An 18298-nucleotide genomic window follows, 5' to 3' on the forward strand; every position below is an offset into this window, starting at 1 on the left:
ATGTTTGACATAAGCCTGTAGGCAAACTCTGTATATGACTCATTTCTGCCTTTTTCATTTTCCCGAAACTTCCGACGGAACGCCTCCGCTGACAGCCTGTACTTTTTTAGCAGACTCGATTTCACTTGGTCGAAATCCTCTGCCTCCTCTCTCTTCAAGCGAGCGACTACGTCGGCCGCCTCGGCGGGTAACAAAGTGAGCAAGCGCTGTGGCCACGTTTCCCGAGAGAACCCCTGCTTCTCGCACGTTCGCTCAAAGTTAACCAGGAACAAACCAATGTCCTCTCCAAGCTTAAACGGCCGCATCAGGTCAGTCATTTTGAACGATACCCGTTCTCCTGCACCGTGTGCCTGACTTCCATTACGAGCGCGTTCCATCTCTACCTCGAGACGCTTCATTTCCAAAGCGTGTTGACGGTCGCGCTCTTCTTTCTCTTTCTCTTTTTGTTCTTTACGTTCTCGCTCCTCTTTCTCTTTTTGTTCTTTACGTTCGCGCTCGTCTTTCTCTTTTTGTTCTTTACGTTCGCGCTCGTCTTTCTCTTTTTGTTCTTTACGTTCGCGCTCCTCTTTCTCTTTTTGTTCCCTCTCCTCAATGGTCTCAAGGCATTCCGACAGCTCGTCATCCTCAGCCTCCAACTCAAGAATCGCCCTTAGCAGTTCCGGTTTTCTGAGTTTGTCTGAGACATCAAGACCCAACTCTCTTGCAAGCTCCAGCAATTTCGGTTTGCGCAACGACTTCAAATCCATGGCTGCTCCGAATGCTGCTTTCTCTACTGCCTACTATTGTCTTGCCGCAAACTAACCCGGCAGCAACGACAACCACAATTACCAGCTCTGTTTCTGACACTAACAAAAGCCTGGCAAAACTCAGAAGAAGAAAGTCCCGCACTCACCAAACCTCGCAGCCACGAATTCAGCGCAGTCGTTCCGCTGCAGGCAACCAGTCATCACACAGGGCTCGTTGCACTGCTCCCGGATGGTCGTTGTGCTGCTCAGCATACAGTTGACCGCATATCTTCGCTGCTGGCCTCCGTTGTCGGGATCTCACCGCTGGCAACCAGTTGTTGCATTTGGTTTGCAAGCCCCAAGGGTAGCGTTGGCCTGGCGGCCTGGGGCAAAGCTGGAAACATCCGAAGGTCCCGGCAAAGGATGAGTCGACTGGCAACAGAACAACTTGTTTATTCTGGCATCGCAAAAGAGCAGCCGGTCAGGGCGACCACGTTACTCGAGGGAAGGAATCGAAGTCTCTCGTTGGCGTCCGGGGCAGCTCTCTTTATATACCCTCGGAGTCGAGGGCAAGAGGGAACGGCTTGGGAAGAGTCATCCGATACGGCGACGCTTGAACATGTTCAGGCGTGACGGGCGCGTCCGCCAGGCCGGCGCCGGTCAGACCTCCTCGCCTCCCAGTTGAGGAGCTCCTCTCCCCGGCTGCCGCGCTTTGACAAGCGTGGGCAAAACAAGCACACACACACACACGCACGCACGACGACACGTGGCACTGAAACATGCCTGGACGCGCTTGGCGGGAGGCGTTGCGGCCGCGATGAACGAAGCCGCGGCATCCGGTGCATCCGCGCCGGCTATACCGCGCGCTGTAGGCGAGACGTAACAATATATATATATATATATATATATATATATATATATATATATATATATATATATATATATATATATATATTGCGAGCATGTCAAGGTGGTGCATATATCTGTGTTAATAGTGAACGTACTGTTTATGAATTTACTATTGCATGCGTTTTGGCACGATACCATAAGATTATTCATATTTATCACAACTGCTGCTGGGTATCACTGCTTTTTGGCGAGCTGATGACGCCACGAGCCTTACATCTGACTGATGAAAGGCTCCAGTTCCTCGTATTACCATGCATTACTTTATTGCAGCTCCATTTTGACCAAGACCAATATGAAGCCAATCGGCAGGATGGTCGGCGCCTGGTTAAATCTACAGCTGTGCAGACGATTTTTGAATTCAGGCGTAAGGAAATATATACTTTCTCGAAAGCAAACATTTCGACTCAGAAACGTCGGGTCACTAACCTCTACTTATGCTGATGCTATTTAAATACTCTTCAAGCAGTGTCTTTATGTACTGCGAGAGGATTCTATTGCGAAATGCGTATGGCATAAAAAAGTCGGAAGAAATAATAGTGACATTTTCTCGCTGATCTGCCCCATAGTTCCTCCAGTTCAGATGGCGGAATTAAGCATGTCGGGTCCTGATTACGAGTCTGTGTTTGCTAGCTTATGCATGTCGTTCGAAATCCGATGAAGGGAACCATTTAAAAGCATATGCGAAATTCAAGACAAGTTCAGTGCTTCGTGTCTTCAATGTAATTTGCTTCTGTTTTTTTTAACATTTTCAGCTCGACCTAAATACAGAAAGCTGCCTCAACGTTCCCAGCTACCATTGCCAGTGATAGTGACCAAAGCTCATCAGCCGCAGAAGAATGCTGTTCTGAGAGCGCTGACAGTGATGTGAGCGAAGAGCATCAAGATGCAATGGAGAGTGGAGCACGAACAGCAGATGTGTTTTCTATGTCCGCAACTGAGCTCGTGAAACAAATACAGGAACTTCAGAATAAGAACTCCATTTTGAGGGAACGATATTCCCTGACTAAAAAAAAGCTGGAAAGAAAAATTAGAACTACAAAACGCCTTCGGAAAGAGATGTCTATTTTGACCTCAAATCTCAGCTTCCTGAACGAAGATCAAAAAGTCGCCCTGCAGAAGCACAACAGAAAGGGCTGTTCATGGAGCCCCGCGACAGTAAAGAAGGCTTTGCAGCTGAAGTTTGCTTGTGGCTCTATAGGATACGATGTTCTGCTTGAGCAAGGCAATCCGCTGCCGTCAAGGAGAACACTACGCAGAAGGCTACAGCATCTTCCATTTCAGCCAGGCGTGCTCACTGAAATATTTGAAATAATGAAGACCAAGGTAGGAAGACTGCATATTGTTCCTGGACGAAATGGAGATCAGAAAAGAGCTAGAGCTAGATCACAGTTCAGATGTTTTTCTTGGAACGACGACTCTGTCGGAGTCTGATCAACCAGCTAATCATGCTCTTGTGTTCATGGTTGGAGGCATGAACAGCCGTTGAAAGCAAGTGATAGCTTATCATTTTACAGGTCCTTACGTTTCTGGTGACACGTTGAGAGATTTTGTGTTTCATCTCATACGACTCTGCTCGGAGATCTATCTTCGCGTACTCTGTGTGACCTGTGACATGGGTGCCTCCAACCGAGCCATGTGGAGGTATTTAAGTCTGTCGAGCTCACGTAGCTCGGTGACTGTGTGCAGTGTTCCTCACCCTTGTGATGCAAGGGAGCTTTACTTTATGCCCGACCCTGCTCATGTACTTAAGAATATTAGAGGACATCTTGTGAGGAAGGATGTCATGCATCTTAGTGAAAAGATTGTGTGAAGATTTAATTTGCCGAGCACTGAAATTTTGATAGGGCATGTTGAGAATTTAATTGAGCATCTGCACGACGAACAGCTCAGGATTGCTTCAAACCTCGGTGAAATTCATTTTTTAGATGGTCACTTCACAAAAATGAAGGTCGGAATCGCTGTGCAGCTATTCAGAGAAGCTACTGCAGGAATTAGGTACCTTGTAGATCAGGGAGCGTTACCATCGGAAGCTGAAACCACTGCTTGGTTTTTTGAACTTTTATTCAAGTGGTACACGATAATGACGGCTCGCCATCCGTTGGTCGCCTTAAGCATGATTGACAAAGAAAAGCATGAGCGAGCAGTTTCAGTTTTGAATTTAGCGTCAGAAGTTGTCTCAGAACTCAGCATTGGCGTGCGAAAAATCTGGAAGCCCTGCCAGTCAGGCGTAGTCATGTCAACAGATGTTGTGCTGAAGCTACACCTTTACCTCCTGAAAGACTACGGGTAAAAATTTGTCCTGACTCGCAGGCTTGTCCAAGACTGCTTGGAGAATTTATTTTCCGTAATCCGAATGCGGGCGCCTGTGCCCAGCTCATATGATCTAAAAACTAAAAAATGCCCTTGAAATTGTGTCAGTGAGCCAGTTTCTAAAAGTTCCAAAAAATCTGGCTACGAAATTGACGACAGTGATTATCTAGTTGATTTTCTCTCTCCAGAAATACAGCATGCAAGGCAGTGCGAATCTGACGAAAATGAGGAAGTCGTTGAATAATAATAATAATTGTTTTTTGGGGGGGAAAGGAAATGGCGCAATATCTGTCTCATATATCGTTGGATACCTGAACCGCACCGTAAGGGAAGGAATAAAGGAGGGAGTGAAAGAAGAAAGGAATAGGTGCCGTAGTGGAGGGCTCCGGTAATTATTTCGACCACCTGGGGATCTTTAACGTGCACTGACATCGCACAGCACACGGGCGCCTTAGCGTTTTTCCTCCATAAAAACGCAGCCGCCACTGTCGGGTTCGAACCCTGGAACTCCGGATCAGTAGTCGAGCGCCCTAACCACTGAGCCACCGCGGCGGGTGAAGTCGTTGATGTCGATCTGCACCCAGTGTCTTCTATCGAGGGCGACATACATACTTCCTCATTTAGCAGGATTCTTAGGCCAATTTTGTCTACTGTGGAACACTGCTTGGTCTGCATGCGCATGCTGACCGCGGAAGAGCCCGGAGAACAGCACAAACTCGTTTAGCTGAAAGAGTTCGTACAAGGTGGGAAAAATATAACTTACGCAAGCCAAGAAGTTCTGAAAATTGTTGAGCAGTACGAAAGGACATTTCAATTTTTTTCTGAAGCAAGGGATATTAGTCGTGTCAAAAAGCCAATGAAGACACTAAGACAAATGATTATCAGTAGTGTGGCCCTCCCACAAGTTTCGTGCACACAGCACTCAGAAATTTTCCAGAAACTTGTTGACCGTTTTGTGTCCCTTAGGCTTCGCATTTTCGCACGATGGCTGAACACACCTGAACTTCCTGATCGATCCTATGGAAGCAAAACAGTAGCAGGCGCAGGTCTTCAGTGAATACAAGTTTCCTTTTGTTTTAGAACGCAGAGCGGAATGTGTACTTCAATATCATGTATATTGTAAATAAATGGATTATTCTTTGCTGTTCTGATATTTACGTGCTGTGTTTCACTCAGCAACACCGACTCCTATGGTCAGTGCATTGGATGTCCGCCGTATTCCGATGGCGAAAAGTGCGGAGGCTTAGAGTAGCGACACACAAAATATATCTTTTAATTTGGTTTTGTTGAAGTGGACAGGCTGGTCATTACGAGCTGGCATTGCCTTGAACTTTCCCAAAACTGAAGTCAAAATTTCACGGCGAATAAGCAGTGGTTATGGCTATCACGCTCTTGTGCAAAGTGAATCATACACACGCACAAATTAATTGTAGACTACTAAAGAAAACCACGCAGTAGCAGATTCAACAAAGGTGACCGTTTCACGCATTTCTTGAAAGCAAGACAAATTATAAAATAATGTCAGTCAATTTTGCGCTATCATTAAACAGTGAGACTCCTACACAGTTCACTTGTCTGTTTCAACAACACACCAAACGAGGTGAGCAGTGTATGTCAAAATCTTCTGGCAGTTGTTATGCTTTCATATATTTATCTCTTATATACTGCCACTGCAAAAAAGAATTGACTAGGCGACAGGTGTACCCACACAAACGCACATTTAAAACACCCTACGGGACACACACACTAGAACACAAAACTAACAAAGCTAACACAAAACATAGACTATAAATACACACGACCCGGGCACACTGCTACCAGCGTCTACTACTAGCGTTCTACTATTAGCGGTCGGCGTTCGTGCTCACGGTTGGTTCGGTGTGGCTGCGGCGTTGTATGGCTCCAGTAGCCGGCGTCGAGGCGGCGTTCGACGTGCTTGGGCTGGCGTCGCTGGCGGCGTCGCTGGCTGCGTCATACAAGCTTCCGATCCAAGCGCCCGTGGAGGTGATGCCCGTGGAGGTGATGCCCGTGGAGGTGATGCCGGTGGCAACAGCGCTGGAGACACCCCTGGCCGTAGCAGGTGGTAGCGTCCTCCGTTGACTCCCCGGAACGGACTCAGGCACGGCAGGAAGTCCACGATGCGAAGCCGTAGAACGCGAGCTCACCGGAGCAGTAGCCGGCGTCGCTCTCTTCCAGCCGATGCGTCCCTGACCCGCCGGAGCCTCCGCTTCTCTGCTGTTCCCCCCGTGCCTCGCTCTCCCTCGCCCTTTTATAGGAAGGAAGGAAGGCCTCAGACGTTGCTGGCACATACCCACTACGGGGGAGTGGCCAAGACACAGGCGGTTAATTAGTGGATACAGGAAAGTTTTGACGGGAAAAGGAGTGGTAATAGTATGCAGTCTGATAGATTGGAAGAGGGAAGGACAGGGGTCCTGTTAACTTGGAGATCGAAGACGGGACAATGGCTTAATGTGCATAATAGTATACAATGCCTGTAATGTTTCAATGTAGTACTGACTGAGAGCGGGAAAAAGAAATTAGAATGGGAATCGCTGCGTTTCTTGAAGAAAATTTTGCACAGCAGAGCGCACACTCCTGTCGCTTCGTCCAAGCAAAGAAGCGCCAATGGAAAGAACAACCGCGGAAGACACAGGCAAGCCCAGTTGATGAAATGGAATTTGCAAAAGACGCTTCCTCAAATGAGAAAAGCGGCGGCAGAACAGCAGGAAGTGATCTATTGTCTCAGGTTCGGCACAAAAAGGGCACAGTGGGGAAGCTGCCAGGCCAGATCTGTGAAGGTAGAAATTTAGAAAGGGAACCCGGCAACGCAAGCGCGTGTAAGAGACCTCTAGTCTGCGTGAGCGCCAGTCATTGCTACTCCAAGGATGCAGAAGATGCTGATATTCGGGAGATGATGTAAGAGCCGAGGCAGCAAATTCCTGAAATATTGTGTAGCTGCGAAACCTCGCCGCAGCTGTATATGCACACGATGGCAGGGCAGAAACAATTGGGCCGCTGAGAGAGGCTCTTGCTAAGGAATCTGCAACCTCATTTAAGTGAAAGCCCATGTGACCTGTTACCCAAAGCAACCTTACCGAATTTAGATGGGGCGGAATCAGGAACTTAAAGGGGCGTAATGCCCGAGACTCCGTGGGTGAGGATAAGGAAGAGCAAATGGACAGAGAGTCTGTCATAACCACGACCTGGGAAACGGTAGTTTCTAATTTTCGTAAGGCTAAGATTACTGCTAATAATTCAGCCAGAAAAATTGGAGTGAAGTCAGGAAGACGGAGAGAAAAAGACCAATCCAGTGAAGGCGAAAAAATTCTCACACCTGCCTTTTCGCGATCCTGCGAGGCATCGGTAGCAATAAGAACATGAGAGGGAAAGGACCTTAGGTGGTCCTGCAATAGACCCTGAAGAAGCGGGAAAGGCTGCAGCTTTGCATTTAATGGGAAAATGTAATCGAATTCAATCTGGACAGATGAGGAGTTGTTATACATTTGGCGGACATCTGTGAAATGAATATTTATGCGATCAAGGATGGACTGCACGTAACATATCTGCGGGGTATGAAAACGAGACCGGGCAGCACTAAAAAAGGCGGATGGTTGACTAAGAAATATTATACTGGAAGCGTGAAGAGGTGAGTCGCACAATTTTAAAAATGTTTGAACTGTTAAAAGGCGAAACCTAGCTGATAACGATGGCATTCGCGCCTCAAGGTGAAGAACAGCATTGGCGACATATTTTGGAAGCCCCAGACAAAGGCGCAACGCAACGCCTCACGCTCCAAAAGCACAAAAGGGCGAAGTTTATAGGCAGGAGCTCCTGAGAATAAAACACACCCGAACTCCGAAATTTGGCGGACGTACATTTTATAAATCATCAGAAGCGTATGCCTTTTCATGCCTGACCTAGCACTACAAAGCCTGCGCAGGATGCCAATGGCCCGAACTCCTTTTGCAGAAACGTGCTCAATGTGTGGCCGCCAGGATAGAGTAGAGTCGTATATTACTCCGAGATACTTCACCGTCTGAACTTGAGGTATTATGTTATTTCTATAGACCAGGCAGATATTTACAGGAACAGAAACTGGAAATACTAACAATGCGCATTTCTTCACATTAAAGGGACTATGCAATAAATTAATTGAGATTACGTAAAGCAGACGAGAGATAGGCATTCGATCACTCGTCACCCCAGTGCAAGAATTTTTGAGCTAGCATCAACAGCGAAGATATAGACGATTAAAAATTACGCTCCTCCTCTCCCCCCTCAACTCGTACACGAGGAGCACCAGAAAAAAATTAAGAAAACAGGTCTGGGACTGGGCCCCGCCTTTGAATACGTCATCAGATGACGTTCGCTTTGCAACTTCCGGTTGTCGCTCCTAGCCCCCCAGCAGCAGCGCCGGCGGCGTGGCGGCATCTCTCCGGTCTCTTCTCCTTCCTGGATTGCGGCGCGCGTCGGGTTTCTTTGCTTGTCATCTGTGGTAATTAGCAGCAATAAGCCCGGACCTCGAGGTGCGACTGCCCGCTTTTACGGCCGCGATGGGCATCGAGCCCTATGCGTGCGCACGAAGAGCCGTGCGAGTGGCTCCGAAACTCCCGACAGAAGGAGGCGGCAGAGGAAAATTTAAACCATATGCGCGAAGGCAATGCCCTGGCTCGCTTGCCCGAGAGGGTCGCGCGGCGGCACGAGCAGACGATTTTCACGGCTACCGGAAGTGTGCCCGTGACGTCGTGGCTGCCGTGGCTCCAGCGAATGACAGCGTGTGGTGGCCTGGCGACGTCATGGTACAGTGACGTCTTTGTTCAGGGGCGCTCACATTAGCGGGAAAACGCGCAACGCCGGGCGTTTCCCGCGTGCCGCTTCCCGCCCAAGCCGGTTTTTCTCCCGCGGACAGCCTGCTCTCCCGTCCCGCGGAGCGATGGGTTCCAAAATCGGTCACTACGAGTACACCAATCGGCCCGCAAATTTTGAAAAACACGTTTTTTTTTTTAAAGTTCATAATAAGACGGAGCTGTGCTGACGTGTCTCGCATGGGCTCCCGCCTCGAAGCCACTTTTCGGCAGAAAGAGTCAGCCTTCGGGCTCGAATATTTTGGACGATATCCGGGCCATTGTCCAGTGCCTGCTGCAGCCGGATTTTGCCAATCTACGGACACCTAGACATATTGCCGGCTGACTGCCGGCCTAGCCATCGAGCTCGACCTAGCTCGTCACCTCTCCGCCGGGAACTGAGCGCCCAGGGACCCGCACAGATGGAGTACGCCGTGGAAGGCGAGAAAATATCACCGTCGGAGCTCGAGGCCGGAAAATGGGAAACCATTCTTCGTTACCGCGACCGACAACGAGGCCTGAAGAATAAAGGGCCCGCATCAACCGACGACGAGCCTGCGCAGGGGCACGGCCAAGGCAAGTCTAATTCCAATTTTCCATCGCGAAAGAACGGGAAGAAGCTACTTGCACTCAGCAAGAAAGCCCTTCTCCCGCGCTTACCGACCGACGACTACAAAATCGTCTGCCGACCACATGGTTGGAATCTGAGGGACTTTGCGCCCGGACTACTACTCTTCTGCGCCTGCGAGGTGGCCAGGCTGCCGTATGATACGGTGAAGAATGAACACATTATCAGAGTCAATACGGCCAACAACACCTTTACGCTATGCACGCCCGATCGTCAACGGGCGACTGCATACACCAATATTGAAAAACTGAACCTCCAAGGTCAAACCTACAACGTAACGTCGTACGTGGCGGTGCCCGAAGACTCGGTAAAAGGGGTCATTTACAACGCCTACGCGGGAGACTCGCCCGAAGCGGTTCGCCAAGGCTTCGGAAACCGAAACGAAGGAATAGAAGTTGTGGATGCCCGAAGGATCGGGAAATCCAGAACAATACAAATCACCTTTTTTGGAAAGAAGCTACCCAGCCAAGTAATCTATCAGTGCGGCGTCTTTCGGGTCCACCCCTTCAGGGAGCAACATGAGGTATGCTACAACTGCAGGAGAGTAGGACACCGGGCCGATGTCTGCTACAAACCTACAACGAACCTTTGCCGCCGCTGCGGAGAAAATCACTCGCCTCCACCTGAGGGAGAACAGCCAACCTGCCAACCCGTATGCATCGTCTGCAACGGGGGCCACAACACAGGCAGCCGGAACTGCAAATTCCGGCTGATCAACAAGAACAAACAAGGAACGCCCCATGACAACCAGACACCCAAGCAAGGGGACAACGACTCATCACTACACGGACACCAGTCTAGGCCCAGGAAGAAGGAACACGGTGCTACCGGAAAAGGAGGAAGCCACAGCCGGAACAACTCCAGCTCCTTCCCGCCCCTGGGGAACACTGCAGGGAACGACAAGAGAAGCTCAAGCCGCGGACGCAGCGATAGCCGCTCCAATAAAAAGGTGAGCTGGCCAGCAGAGGCCTCCCAATCTATTGACGCTCGAGAGAAGGAGTTTCAGATCCAACTACAATCCCGAGACAGAGAAATTGCCAGCCTTAAAAAAGAGTTGGCTGACATTAAACGCCTGTTACAAGCGCATCAGGTACAGAATGCCACTGCGGCTAGAATGCCACCCACCGCGTCCCAGGATTCGACCAATAATGCGATGGAAACAGACGCTATTTGCCACACTCCCTCCAACGCGTCCCAGTCTTCAGCCCATAACGCGACGGACACAGACGCCAGAATAGCAACTAAAAGACCGCATCCTACAAAAGAAGGCGAGGAATCCAAAAGAAAGGCCGAGGCTTCGGAAGCCGACACCCCGCAGCCGTCGAAAGCGCCTACCAAACTCAGGGCAGACATCAATACTCTGTCAGAGAGAACTAGCGCTATATCAACAGAACAAGTAACCTTCCAAGGCCTCGTTACTACCAAATTTGCAGAGATAGATATTCGCTTTGCAACACTAGAGGGACAGGTATCCCAAATAGCCACCTGCATGCAGCAAATAATGGATAGGCTTACAACTATCGAGGCCCGCCTACCCCCCACCTTGGATCTGTCCACGACGCCACAACCATCTATAACCCAACATGGCACCACGCCAAACATTTGAAATTTGGCAATGGAACTGCAGAGGCTTCCGCCGCAAGCGGGCCCACTTGCAGCTCCACATCCAACAAGCACCGTCTGTTCCAACCCCAGACGTGATTGCATTGCAAGAAGCTAGCGGCAGGGCTACACTGCCAGGCTATAAAGCATATCTGCCACCTCATTATGATACTAGTAACGCAGCCGGCTCCTTCACAGCCACTCTGGTGCATAGAAATATCACCGCAATTCAACATTTTATAAATGATTCGGAAGAAGATTACACCCTACTTGAAATAGTACCAAGGCAAAAAGGAGGCTCAAATCTCTTCATCCTTAATGTATACAACCCTCCCAGAAACAAAGGCAATGGACTCCCACACTTGTTGATAAACACAGTAAAGTTGGCTGCTAGGGCTCAACTATTAATTGTGGGAGACTTCAACACTCAACACCCAGCATGGGGATATACCAAAGCAACTCCGAAAGGGAACCTGCTCTGGCAAATCATACAGTCACTAGGGCTCACAACGCTAAACAACCCGAGCGACCACACACGCATGGGTAACAGTGTATGTGTAGACACATCTCCAGACTTATCCCTCTCTAAAAACGTCAAGGACGCAAAGTGGGTCAACACCGGGCAAAACCTTGGTAGTGATCACTTCATCCTTAGCATCACCTTCCCCACGACAAAACTTAAAAACAAAGCAAAAGAAATACGAACCACGGATTGGGACAAGTTCAGGCAACTTCGCGACAAAACAGCTCCAAAGGAGATCTCTAACCTTAGCGACTGGGTTATCTCCCTGAATGAGGATGTCAGCTCCACTAGCGTTGTGGTGCCAGTTGAGAAGGAGGAGCAGATTGCAGACTCAAAACTGTTACACCTGTGGCAGGCACAAAAAGGCCTCCAAAAACGCTGGAAGCAGCAAAAACACAACAAGCGACTACGCAAAAAGATCGCTGAAATCGAGAGGCGAATCGAGGAACATACACTTACTCTCCAAACACAACAATGGAACCAAATATGTGAAAGCGTCAATGGACAGCTCGGAAAAAAGAAGACATGGCATCTTCTAAGACACCTGCTCGATCCAGAACAAACACGTCCCGTGCAACAAAGTCAACTGTACAGACTCATACATAAATATGAGGGTACAACTGAAGACCTAATCAAAGAGCTAGCAGAATGTTATCTAAACACGGATGATAGTACCACACACCCAGACTACCGGGGGACTCCTAATCCAAATTTAGACGCAGACATCACAGACGCAGAGGTCTGGTACGCAATTGGAAAACTGCGGACAACATCTGCGGCAGGACCAGACAAAGTAACAAATAAGACTCTCAGGAACTTAGACGCAACGTCGATCGCGGCGGTTACAGACCTTATGAACAAATACTGGCATGCAGGCAACATACCACCAGAGTGGAAACACGCGAAAATCACTTTTATTCCTAAAGCGGGTAAGAAACTCAGCACTGAGAACCTACGCCCAATTTCATTAACATCATGCCTAGGCAAACTCATGGAGCATGTCATCCTCAATAGGCTCCAAAACTATGCGGAGGACATGAACCTCCTACCTGAAACAATGTTAGGATTCAGGGCCCAACTATCTACCCAGGACATTCTCTTGCAGCTTAACAAGGACATAATTGAAGCTGACGAGGGAACAGGCACGAAAGCAATATTGGGTTTAGACCTTGTTAAAGCTTTCGACAACGTCACCCACAAAGCCATCTTGACAAACTTGTCAGAAATCAACCCCGGAGAAAGGACGTACAACTACATCCGATCCTTCCTCACTAACAGAACAGCAGTGATAACGGTCGGAACAATAGAGTCTGCCCCAATCAAACTAGGAAGTAAAGAAACGCCACAGGGCTCCGTCCTGTCCCCTTTCCTTTTTAACCTCTCCCTCATCAAAATTCCCCCCAAACTGGCACAAATACCAGACCTACATCACACGTTCTATGCAGATGACATCACACTTTGGGTAACCAAAGGATGCGAAGGCTACATAGAAGACACACTCCAAGCAGCAGTGGACATCATCGAGGCATGCGCATGGGATTCCGGCCTCACTTGTTCTGAGCAAAAATCTGAACTCTTCGTGATCCGTCGTAAACAAAGAGGTAGGCGTACCACGACATCCCCCCCGCAAATAAACGTCTATGTTAATGGACGATCTGTCAAAGAGGTACAGACCATGAGAATACTGGGGTTGTATTTACAAACAAATGGAAAAATACTGACACACTCACTAAGCTAAAACGCACGGTAGAAGCGACGGCGCGATTACTCCGCCGCATAGCTAACCGCAGACAAGGGGTGAGGGAAAGAGATTTATGCCGCCTAGTGCAGGCCTTTGCGCTGAGCAGGATACTCTATGCCACCCCTTATCTGAAATTTTCGAAAGCAGAAAAGGACAAATTGGATAGCATGATACGGCAGGCCTATAAGGCTGCGTTAGGACTCCCACTAAATGCCTCAACCGAAAGGCTTATGAGGTTAGGAATACATAACACCTACAATGAACTGAAAGAAGCCCATTTAATGGCTCAAACAGCGCGATTAGCCAATTCCATAACTGGCAGGAGTATTCTTACCAGGCTCGGAATTAACTTTCAACCTACGAATAACGATGCTAAAGTAGACTTACCCCGCGCCTATAGGACGGCCCTACTAATCAAACCACTCCCCAAAAACATGCACCCCTTACACCATGAGGGTAGAAGAGAAGCACGAGCCAAAGCCTTACATAAGAAATACAGACAGTGCGCTGCAACACTTTATGTAGATGCGGCAGAATACAAAAATACCAATGCCTTTGCAGTTGTGGTTGTGAACGAGAATGGTGACCACATCGTCTCGGCGACAATCAAAACGAAATCCTCTGAAACGGCAGAAGAGGCAGCTATAGCCCTCGCCCTAGCACATACCCAAGGGAGCATCATCCTCAGCGATTCCAAAATGGGTATCAATAATTTCGCTAAAGGGCGAATTACAAACACCTCCCTTAGAATCCTTAACGCAACCAAATTCTCACCAAATTATTCCGAATTGATATGGGTCCCAGCCCAATCGGGGAATCCGGGGAAAGAGGCAGCCCACAGTAAAGCCCGAGGTTTCGTCGACCGGGCAGTGGATGAGTCTGGCTCCCTGAATTTCACGAAGGACTCAATGATCACATATTATGATCTCACCAATCATTTTAAACTAGAGAGGAGGGTTTTCCCCCCTCCAGACAAAAGACTTACTAAAGAACAAGAGGTTACGTGGCGTCGTCTACAGACGAGATCGATACGCACCCCATCACTCCTCGCGCACATTTATCCAGATCTTTACAACCCAAACTGCAAACACTGTGGCCAACGTGCTACCTACGATCACATCCTGTGGGACTGCAAAACAGAGCCACCTCCGGGTGATCTAGTTACAGCTCCTTCTCTCGAGCGGTGGGAGACCGTGCTGGCTAGCTCTGACCCCAGAACGCAAGTTTTGGCGGTGGAGTGGGCTGACAAAGTCGTCGAGGGCTATGTACTCTCGACCACTTAACGCGACCTCTTGCCAAGCTCTTCCCGGCGAATAAAATGTTTTACAATCAAATTCATAATAAATTGCCGGCTCATTTCCGAAGACTCATACTTTGTGTGAATGCTTCTTAGCATCATTTCTAAGCATTGAAAACATTTACAAGTGACTTTTTATTCGTTGCATAGTCCCTTTAAGGGACAGATGAATTCTTCCTAGCCAGTTGTCAAGAACATTGAGGTAATTTTTCAGGGTTCGATAAAGAGTGTGAATGTCACTTGCTGATGCAAAAAATGCAATATCGTCGGCGTACACATAAGTTTTCACATTTTGAATGCATGGAATTAAGCTTAGAAAAATGTTAAAAAGAACAGTTGAGAGAACTGATACTTGCGGAACACCTCTTGTTTATAGAAATCTTCTTGAGGAAACACCATTTTGGCAGCAGTAAAATTCTCTATTTTCCAAAAAAAAAACAGAAATCCAGGCTACAAAATAGCTTGGGAAGTTGAGTTCCTGTAATCTTAGTAATAGAGACGAGTGCTCAACGCTGTCGTATGCTTTACTGACATCCAAGGTGACAAGCGCAGCGAACTGTTTTCTATTGCAAGCTAATTTAATACGACTCTCAAGGTCAGTATGAGCACACCAAATTGAGCAACCCGGCCTGAAACCAATCTGACATGGATTCAATAGAGCATTTTCTGAAATGAATGACATGACATGGCTGAGAAGGACCCTTTCCACCAATTTCACTAGGCTCGATGTTAACGAAATAGGGCGTATATTGACTAAAGTTAAGCCCTCCCATTGCTTTTTAAGCAATGGAACTATTTCAGCAAGACGCCACTCATGCGGTATCCAAGGACCTTTAATAGAATGGTTAATTAGAGCCAACAGGTATGCAGGAGATTCATTGAACAAAATTTTGATCATAGATGAAGTGACCTTATCGGGGCCAGGAGCCGCTGGGGATAAGCGCAGAACAATTTACGACAGCTCAGGCATAGAGACCTCAGTGAAATCACTTGAGGGGCATGTAAATATAGTAGAAGAAGGTAAAGCAGATGTAAAGCGAAGCTCTAGGCCACACGCAATATCCTCTAAGGCCTTTGCGATGTCAGCAGAGGACTGAACGAGGGATTCAATGTTGGCAGCCGGGGGAATCACCTTGTTGCGCCTCATGAAATTAAACAAAGCTCGTTTATTTCCTGATTGGGAAAGGAAATAATAATGATTTGTATTATACTCCTCCTTTGCACGGGCGACGGTGCGCTTAATTGTTGCTGCAACATACTTATATTCCAGCCAATTTTTTGGGGCATTTATTGATGAGAAGTTTCTTGCAAGCTGCTTTCCGTCGTCTATATGCACGCGTGCACTCAGCATTCCACCAATTGTTCGCGATTGCACCCTTTGTTCGCTTAACCAAAAATTCAGACTTTTGCCTTGCATGGTCCAGAACTGAACATAGATGTGCAGCCTTGTTTTCGGCACTTCTCTGAGTGCAAGTGTCTGAAGTGATTTGGAGGGCTGATTTTAGCGTGTCTTTAAAGCAACTGTAATTTATTAACGTGCGCTGATGTCGCTCAGGAAGAGTTAATTTACACGCAAACTTGAAACTAATCGGTAGATGATCACTGTTTGTTGCACAGTCAACAGGCGCCCAAGACATAACAGAGACTCCTGGGGAGGAAAAAGTTAAATCCAAGGCAGAGCGGCATTGACTCCGAACAAACGTAGGCAATCCGGAATTGTTGCAGATCAAGTTGTTGCCAGAAGCCCAATCAAATAGCCTAGAACGAAAGCTGTCTGTTTTAAACCCCCACGTCACATGGTGCGAATTGAAGTCTCCAAGTAATAGAACCTGAGATCGGCTACTAGACATGAGTGAGTCAAGGGGCCGAGTGTCACGCACACCAGACGGGAAATATGCATTAGCTACCGTAAAGGGCTGTTGACCTGGGACACTGAGGTCAACCGCAAGGATTTCACATTCATTGTCCGCATATTGAAAAGAAATGCATGCCCTGTGGCAAAACTTTGTAGATATGAGCACTAACAACCCTCCCCATCGTGATGAACGGTCAAGCTGGAACGGACGGTAATCCTTGAGATAATTGAAATTTGAAGTTAGCCATGTTTCCTGTAAAGTAACTAAATCTGGTAGAAGCTGATTGCATAGGCAATTTAAATCTGTTGAAGCTGAGAATATAGATCGACAATTCCACTGGAGTACACTTAAGAACCATATCTTGGCGGGAGTGCCGCAGCCGCGACTACCTTTTCTAAAATCCTGGTCTTAGCGTTTTGACTTGCGTTACTTTTTTTGTCTTTGACTGGGGGCAAGATGGACCTGCAATATTCAGAGGAGACCCACTTCGTTTCTGGGCGCGGAGATCAGACTCTATATTCATGCAATCCATAGAGGATGCGTCCATAACGCTATTCGAAGGAGAGGCCTGAGAGGTCTTTTGTTGCTCACATTGTTTTGGCCCTGTGGAGCGGAATCGATTACTACAGAAGGAGGGGTAGCTTCCGAAGACAAAGAAGACAAGAGCGGAGCGGTGGACGCCTGCAGAAGATTGGTCATCTGAACAGCTATGACCTGCGAAATGCGCGTGGAATGCGAAACGCACGTGGCGTTAGTCCACGTAAGCCTTGTCGTCGTCTTCTCTTCTCCACCAATCATCTCTCTCCACCTTACCGAATGCTTCTACACCAATCATCTCTCTCCACCTCACCGAATGCTTCTACACCAATCATCTCTCTCCACCTCACCGAATGCTTCTCCACCAATCATCTCTCTCCACCTCACCGAATGCTTCTTCTTCATCTTCTTTATTCTTCGGTTAATCCACGTCGTCTTCTTCACACCTCTTTCCTTTAAAATTTAATTTAGGCTCCTTAATATATGTGACAACTGGCGACAGAGGAGCAAGTTAATGTTCAAACATCCTCGAAACTGTCGTTGACAGGAAAGCTTGATATTCTCATTAGAGCTGCCCGAGTGGCAGTGTTTGGCGATTATGAAACTCCAGCTCTAAATAAGCAAGTCTGACTGTTGGAAAAGCAATCGAGATGTAGAGTATCCGGGTATACAGATAGCGCTGGAAATGTTACCACCGCTGTGAGAATGTAACGAATGTTCGCAAGGCGCCGAATTTCTCAGCAGATGAGCTGCGAAACATGACATATTTTAGATTAACTAACTTCGATTCACTGTTTTAAACATCTCTGGTGCCACCCTTTCTTGATAGAACACCAGGTTTGCGGATTTTCACGCGGTAGTGGCAGTTTTGTCTTCCGAACGGCCCGCCGACGCATTGCGCTCTATGCAGCCGAACGGGAGAGTGTGACCCAACATGTTGCCGTCGCGGGCAGTGTCCTCACCCTTAAAACGGAGGGAGAGCGGGCATCGAGAAACAACATGGGAGAAAAGTGTGGAGGAAGTCACGTGGCTTTTCTTGCTTGAGAGGCCATCTTGTCCGGGCAGCTTAGCAACGGCGTTGTAGTTGCTGTTTACAAACTGGGCGGCAGCAGCCGGCCGCGGCGTACCTTTTGACGTGCGGCGTAGGCGTACTTTCTCGAGTCTGTTTTTGGTGGTGCTCACAGGCTGACGTTGACGGCGTTCAACCATATCTTAGTGCAAAATTCTTGTTTCATGCCCGGATTTGAACGCTTTCGGCGACAACCATTCAACGACAACGTCTACTGCAGCGCTGCTCGGAGCCGTCGGGAGACCGCCGTTGTTCAC

This window comes from Amblyomma americanum, chromosome 1, assembly GCF_052857255.1.
Source record: "Amblyomma americanum isolate KBUSLIRL-KWMA chromosome 1, ASM5285725v1, whole genome shotgun sequence".
NCBI lineage: Eukaryota > Metazoa > Arthropoda > Arachnida > Ixodida > Ixodidae > Amblyomma > Amblyomma americanum.